Source organism: Hemitrygon akajei, chromosome 7, assembly GCF_048418815.1.
Source record: "Hemitrygon akajei chromosome 7, sHemAka1.3, whole genome shotgun sequence".
NCBI classification, from domain to species: domain Eukaryota; kingdom Metazoa; phylum Chordata; class Chondrichthyes; order Myliobatiformes; family Dasyatidae; genus Hemitrygon; species Hemitrygon akajei.
The window spans coordinates 167,811,821-167,820,386 of NC_133130.1; positions in this window are offsets into that span (position 1 = coordinate 167,811,821).

Below are 8,566 nucleotides of genomic sequence, written 5' to 3' on the forward strand. Positions count from 1 at the left end.
AACTTAAAAAGTAAACAAAAGTGATGTAATATATCTGGATTTCCAGAAGGTCTTCAGAATGATGCCTCATAATGGATTGCTTAGCTTGTCCAGAGCAGGCACAAATAGCCTGCCAGCACAGAAGGGTTGAATAGATTTCTGTTTAGAATGGAAAGTAGGATCTCACAGAGTTGAGTACTGCACTAATGTTAAATATTTAGACTTTAGAATTAACAAAACTGCTAAATTTATGGTGATTCCTAATTAGGAAGGTTATTAACATGGAATCCTGCAATATGTCACAAGACTTTAATAAATGAGCAGAATTTATATTTTCAAATAGAATGCTGTGTTCAGTAAGAAGAACAATAATTGGAGGATTAAGAGGGGTTTGTGGTGCAAGGGGATTTGGGAAAACAAATACACATTACTGGAGGTTGTGACGTAGGTCAATTCAGTCATTGTGAAAGTAGAGTTGCTGTGATAACATAATGGTGACCTTGGGCCACATTGGGAATATTATGTTCAGTTAAGATGGACATGCAGCAGGAATATAGAAACGGTAGGGCAAAAATGTTTTAGAAGAAGAACAAATGTATGCCTGGAGTCTCCTAAGAAAAGATAAAAGATCTGATAGATCAGAGAAAGTGTTTTCACTCACAGGGAGCTGCAAAGCTAGAGGCCATCAACATCAGATTCTCTCATGGAATCACAGGAAATTCAGAAGAAACTTGATTACCAGAATCAGGTTTATTATCACTGACATACTTAGTGGCTACTAGATACAGGAGTGGAACCCAACGTCATCTGGCATAGCCCATCCACTTCCAAGGTTCGACATGTGTATTCAAAGATACTCCTGCACACCGCTGTTGTAACTTGGTTATTTGAGTTGCTGTCAACCTCCTTGAATCAATCTGGCCATTCTCTGACCTCAGTCATTAACAAGGAGTTTTAACCCACAGAACCACCATTCACTGGATTTTTTTCCTTTGTTGCAACATTCTCTGTAAACTCTAGAGAATGTTGTGTGTGAAATCAGTAGTTTGTGGGACTCTCAAACCACCCTGCCTGGCACCAACAATTATTCCTCTGATGTTTGGTCTGAACAACACAGAACCTCTGACCTTGTCTGCATGTTTTTATGCATTGAGCTGCTGCCACATGATTGGCTGATTAGATATCTGCACAAGGTGTACCTAATTGGCCATTCACTGTAGGTTTTTCAGCAGCAGTACAGTGCAATACATGAAATTTACCAAAAGTTACATAAATGCAAACCTTGCATTTATGTAAAGAATATGTAAATGCAGAAGTGGATTAGCAAGGGTAGTGTTTATAGGTTCCTTGTAAGAATAAGCTAAAGTGAATAGTATTGATGCATTTAAGGGGACTCGGGATCTATGTACAAGGGAGTGAGTAAATGATGTCATGGATATATAACAAGATAATACCTGGGAGATTATTTTTATCCTGGTGGTTGTTTTTTCCCCCCAATCTCATTAAGAACATTCATTGTTTTGGATCCAATAGTGATTTTTTTTCCCCCCTGCCTTGAAGACTTCCTGATCACCATAAGTGTCAAGCTTGGAAAGCCACTTGTGGGGATGAGGAAGGCGTAACAAATGGCATTACTGCTATGCCTCACTCTAAGGGGTCTTCAGAGGCGTACCAAGATTGCTTAAATACCATTTTGATTATGAAACAGAAATTTTTAGAGCTGAATGTGAATAGAATGTGAACTCCATGAATGGAAATGGTTCTGAATAAAATTATTTTGTATTCCTGGTGTCTGACATTAGATAATATCCACCCATCCTCTCCAACCCTCAAAGTAACACATAGAAAAGCAATGAAAATCAGACAAATCAGATTTCTGTTTGATACACAGTAGATTCCAGTTAATTGGAACACATTGGGACCAGTACATTTTGGCCCATTAAGTGGCTGCCCCAATCATCCAAAGTTTCATGGAAATGGTTAAAAAGGTATTTTTTAAAAATCTAACATTTAACTGAGGAATAGTATGTATTTAAATAAAATACAGAACAAAACTAGAACACTAATATTACTACAGTACTATAAAACTATATTGGTTTCTAATAGCTATCGACAGAGGAACTCATCTGCTGTGTTCTTTTGTTTGACTATAATTTCTAACTTGTTGATGTAGTAAAATTGTTTCAATTTCACTCCCGGCCCTTTCTGGCATCTCCTAGCTTGAATGCTTGAAATTGCAGTGAGCAAGACAGTTCCAAATTATCATACTGCTATCTCTCACCAACTTCCAATGACAAAGATCACTGCCTTTTGATCACAAGCACATGCAACTGATATGATTTAAAAAGTTTGCTTTTGCGTGTGACTAATGTTAGAAACTATTCAGCAACAGTCTTCTGTCCTAAAGTAGTATTGCATCCCAAATAAATGAAGGGAATCCTGACTATTTTCTTGATTGGTTCTTTTTCTTTAAGAGTTGTCCCAAATAAGTGGCTGCCCCAATTTACCAATGACCTAATTAACTGGAATCCACTGCACTTAGTTCTTCAGGGGCGAGGGGGTTATATATGCAGCACAGCAGGCAATAGTTGGCATGAAATGGTGAGGTGAAAACTTTCTCTGTGTTGGTATTGCAATCCCTTAAAGTCAGGATAATAATCTGAACATGGTTAGAGGAAGAACAAGGTGTTAGCCAATAAAGCTACAAAATGGTTGTTTATTTCATCAAAATATTCAATGTGGATACTGAAGGTTCCTCTGTAATTGTTCTAGTTTGTCAATGTCTGTCAAAATTAATATTTAATAGGTGTGTAAGTTGCTAATTCATTTCCTCTATTAATGGTTCATCAGGTTGATTTTAATGTGTACTTAAGTTCTGAATATCATTTAAAAGATTACCATTTTGGATTGCTTCCAGTCAATGAAAGACTCTGTAATTTTAAAACTGTTAAAGGTGTGTTCTATTTTTATCAGCAGTTTTTTAATAGTTAATAGCAGTTTTTAATGCATCTTTCTAGTACTGTATGCAGTGTCACAATAAGAACTGACTACGGTTATTTCAGTATCCTGACCTTATGATCCTGAAACTAGATTTTTTGGGTTCCTAGCACAATAGCATATACCTCATCTGGGACAGTATTTGTGACCTATATATTTATATGTGTACTTTTAATTAGGTAGCTTTAGAAATGACGCAACATTTTTCTCAGCTGCAAAATCATTAGGTTTTTGCTAAGAATGGATATTTGAGACTGTGGCTGTAGAAAATGAATGAGCCAGCTTTGCTAACGATGTTGATGCAATGTTAACTGAGGCCAGGAAAAGGTGAACAATGTTCACATCAATGCTGTTGCAAGAAAATAAATCTGTGGTATATCCTTTCTGAAGATCGCAGGATAGTCTTTATAGACATCAAACCTGCTTCATCGTAGAAATTTGATGGATGTTCAGAAATGATTTTTTTCTTTCAATGCGATGACATGGTATTTCTCAGTGAAGGAACCAGGAAAGGGGGAGATAAACTGAGTCATCTCCTACCCCACCCCATCACTGCATGTTGACTGGTTATAGTGTGCAGTTAAATATCTCATAATTGGCTTACTTGACAAATTGATCTAAGCTAATTTTGGGATATACTGCACTTGGCCTAGTTCTTTTTGAAGTTAGTGAGAAATCTCTAAGCTGTGATTTTAGGACTTGCCCCATGTCCTGCAGTGCTCTCTCAGATGAGACCATTTTAATGTGTTTAAAATGCTACCTTCTGGATTGGGATTTGCAGATGTATGAATTTAAGGAGATGCCATTATTTAGAGGCGTATGACTTTCTCAATACAAGGTACTTGAAATCATTGAGTGTCTTTGCTGTCATTCTTGAATAGATGGGTAGTACATTTATTTTAAAAGAAATATCTAGTTGTCCTTTTGCAGAAATTGTATTGATTTTGTCTTCAACTGTTGTAATGAGCTTAAACAGCTGTCTCCTCAACCACATTACAAATTTTATATTTTAGCTAGAAGCCTGTTGGAGTTCAACGTTCATGGGTAACTGAACTCTGATCCACTCCAACATCTGGCTGAAAAACAATAAAAGGAAAGTCCGTAAAGGACAAAAGTTAATTGTAACCTTTATTTTTCAAATCATAAAACAAAAAATGCTATATCAGATATACTGACAAAATTGTGTTGAGGCACATTCAGTACTTAAAGGTTGAAAAAGTAGTTTCCTTATGGTACCATGTATACACAAATGTTAAAAGATTTTATTTTTTTATTTTTTTGCATATGTTATGTGAATAAATCAATTATAGCTTTTTCTATTTGTTTTATCCTAGCAGTTAACTCTAATAGATGCACTGACAACAATAAAAGTCCTTTTTTCTGTAATATCTGGTTTACACATTCCTGGTGTAATATAACTGCAAATGCAGGATTTTTTTTACAATAGCAGTATTCAAATTTATTCACTGGAAAACAAGTTCACTTAAACAAAAATAAACTGCTTTGTAAATGAAATTGAGCCCTGTATTTACTGCACAATAATCAGTTTATTATTGTCACATGACTTTGCAGATCATTTCAAAACATGAGTACATCAAAGTAGCACAAAGGGAAAAAGCAACAACAGATGCAGATTATAGTGATATGTTATAAAGTGCAATGCAGGTGGACAGTAAGTTGGTGCGCATGGTAGCACAGCGATTAGTACAGCGCCTGCAACACAGGTTCAATTCCTGCTACTGACTGTAAGGAGTTTGTATGTTTTCCCATAACTGTGTGGGTTTCCTCCCACAGTGCAAAGGTTAATAAGTTAATTGGGCAGCATAGGCTCATTGGGCTTGAAGGACCTGTTACCATGCTATATCTCTAAAATAAAACTAAGCTGCAGGAGCCATGACAGGGTAGATAGTGAAGTCAAGAATTTATCTTTATTGTACAAGAGCTCTGTTCAAGAGTCTTATAGCAGCAGGATAAAATCTGTTCTGGTGTTGTGTGGTTTCAAGCCTTTATCTTCTGCCAATGGAATGGGGGATTAGAAAGAATTGATAATAATGGTTTTCCTCAGACAATAAGTGTAGACAGGGTCTGTGCAGGGAAGGCTAGATTCCATGATGGACTGAGCTGCATCCACAACTGCAATTTCTTGGGGTCTTGGACACAAGCAATAGACATCAGATCTGAAGTAATCTGACTACATGTTGCCTAGGCAATGCCTAAACAAAAACATTGAGACAATGTCCAAAATGATGAACATGAGATTCTGCAGATGCTGGAATCCAGGGTAACACAAAATGCTGGAGGAACTCAACAGGTTAGGCAGCATCTATGGAGAGGAATAAAGAGCAAATGTTCTAGAGCAAAACCCTTCAGGACCCAATGGTTGTCATGAAGTGGGCAGGTGATTAGTGGGATGAAGTACTCACATAGTGGGAATTGTGCTGTGTTGTCAGATTTCACTTGGGAGTCTCTGAATCATTACTTTTTAATTTTATGATTCAAATAAAACATAAGTAGTAATGATTAGTTAAATTAATGTGTATTTGTTCATCTTTGTATGAAACATACAAATTCTATCCACAGGCTTGGCTGTAATGTATGATTTATATTGGACTTTATTCCCCTGAGTGTTGGAGAATGAGGGGAGATTTGATAGAGGTATACAAAATTATGAGGGGTATAAAGAGGGTAAATGCAAGCAGGCTTTTTCCACTGAGGTTGGGTAAAACTAGAACTGGAGGTTATTGGCTAAAGGTGGAGTTTTTAAGGGGAGCACGAGGGGGAATTTCTTCACTCAAGTGGTGAGTGTGTGGTATAAGCTGCCAGCAGAAATGGTGGATATGGGCTAGATTTCAACTTTAAAAAGATATTTGAATACATGCTTAGATGGTAGGAGTATGGAGGACTATGGCTTGGGTGCAGGTGATAGCACTAGGCAGAATAACTTAAGCATGGACTAGATGGGTTGAAGGGCCTATTTCTGTACTGTAGTGCACTGATTCTATTTTCTGAATTCTCTTCAAATGTCTGGCCTATAGCAAGGCAGCAAATCTCAAACTGATTACTATCATTACTAGTTTCACTGGAAAGTTGGGCCAATGGTAAATGAAACAGTTACATGGGCGATTGCTCATGCCTCTAGAGCAGTGTTAAGTTTGTAGATAACATCAGCAAATGAGGCATGGAATGAGCACCCCCATAAATCTGTTTCCCTTCCCTGCTCTCCTCTGGGTTAACAAACTACAAGAAATTTTTTATAAAACAAGGAATTTAGCTTGTTACGTTTAGAGCAGCATATGACTATCAAATCTTGGCCTGCTCCAGTCACCTAGGGAGGGAGATGGTCTGGAAGAGAACAGAGGCATAGCAGATACACTGGAATCTTCTGGACTGGGAGCTGGCCCCTACAAGCCGGCTCTACTATCAGTGCTGTTCTCCAGTGTTCGCTCCCTGGACGACCAGCTGGATTGCCTTCATCTGCAGCTGACCCAGCACGAGGTGAGGAACTGCTGCATATTTGTTATTGCAGAAACGTGTTTCCAAGACAACATCCCAGATACCATCAATCTTCAGTCCATAGACTCGGATTTGTGCTAATACTGTTCCTGGGTGCTATTGTAACTATATGTGCCATGTGTAACTATGCAATGTTTTGCTCCTTGGCCCTGGAGGAATTGTTTCATTTACACAAGAGGTACTGCAGATGCTGAAAATCTAGGGCAATACATATGTATTGCTGTTTCATTTAGCTGTATACCTGTGACAATGACAATTGAATTTGAAGATTAAGCAGAACTAGCACACAAGTTTTGACGTCCACCTTATTTTTCCCCAATTATTTTCAAGACTGATAACTTGTCAGTTTGAGAAATTTTAGAGCAATGTAGGTTATTTACTAAGTTAATCAATGAAGTGTAAGTAAAGGCAAAAAACTTTCTGTGGATCTTCCATCAACTTTGTCCTATGCCCACCTGCTCTTCATGCATACACTGTAATGGAGCTCAAAATTAAAATATGGAGCTTGGACTGCTATTGCACTAGAAGGTTAAAATAAAATGTGGCATCTTGTTAGCTTTATGGGTGTATATAAGGACACATATTAAGTGTATATGTAGGATATTATTAAGAATTTGGTCTTTATTTATGTAGTGTCCACCTTATTAGGTACACCTTCTTTATGATCACATATTCTGAGATGCTGACACCCAGAAACTTGAAGCTGTTCACCCTTTCTGCTGTTGATTCTTCGATGAGAACAGCTGTGTGTTCCCCTAATTTTCCCTGTCTGAAGTTTGCAATCAATTCCTTGGTCTTATTGAGGTTGAGTGCAAGGTTTTTGAGACACCACTCAACCAGCCAATCTACTTCACTCCTGTATGCCTCATCATCACCATCTGAGCCTCTACCAACAACAGTGGTATCAACAGCAAATTTATAGATGCCATTTGAGCTGTGTGTAGCCATACAAATGTGAATGTAGAGAGGGTAGAGCAGTGGGCTAAATAAGCATCCTTGAGGTGTGCCAGTATTGTTTGTCAGCAAGGAGATGTTATTTTGGACGCATACTGATTATGGCGTACGCACAGCACAGTCAAAGTTCTATACAACAAACTGAGTCAACCAGGTCTTGCTGGACACAATCAGAAAAGTGAAGTCAGAGATGATGACTCTCAATTTTCAAAAGCGGCTGCAGGGAAAAGGCCTTGCTATTGATCTGAAGGTGAAGAGGTGCAAGATTTAGCTGGAGAAGCTTCAGTAAAGTTATTGTGACTGGAGAGCTTGAGTCATGAGGAGAGACTGAATAGGTAGGAACTGTTCTCCCTGGACTGAAGGGAGGCTGTAGGTTGACCTTACAGAGGTTTATAAAATCATGAAGAGCATAGATAGGGAGGAGGGCCTGTCATTTCTCCTGGCATAGGGCAGATATTTAATGTTAGGGGAATAACTTAAAGGTTTTGAGGGGCAACTTTATTACACAGGGCAGTGGGTTATATGGCACGAGCAGCCAAAGGAAGTGCTGGAGAGAGGTACGTTTCAAAGATATTTGACTTAGTTCACAGGTAGGAATGGTTTACAGCAGAGATCCCCAACGTTTTTTATGCCATGGACTCTTACCATTAACTGGATCCACAGGTTTAGAGGGACATGGCCAATCACGGGCAACTGGGCCTAATGCAGAATGGCTCCTTGGTTGGCCTGGCCATGCAGTGTAATGCCATGATGTTATGAAGCCACTAAATCAGAGATTGTTGCAGTTGAATTCATCCAGCAATCCATCAAATACAATAAAAGGCAGGGGTTCCTAGCCTTTTTAATGACATGGACCCCTACCATTAACCAAGGGGTCTGTGGACCCCAGGTTGAGAACCCCTGATATAAGGAAGTCATGCTGCAGCTATACAAAACTTCAGTGAGACCACACTTGGGATATTCATGCATTTCTAGTCATTGCATTATAGAAAGGATGTGGACATTGTGGAGAGGGTGCAGTTCATCAGGATGCTGCCTGGATTAGAGGGTATGAACTGTCAGGAAAGGCTGGACAAACTTGAGTTGCTTTCACTAGACCATATGGAATCTGAGGAGAGACCTG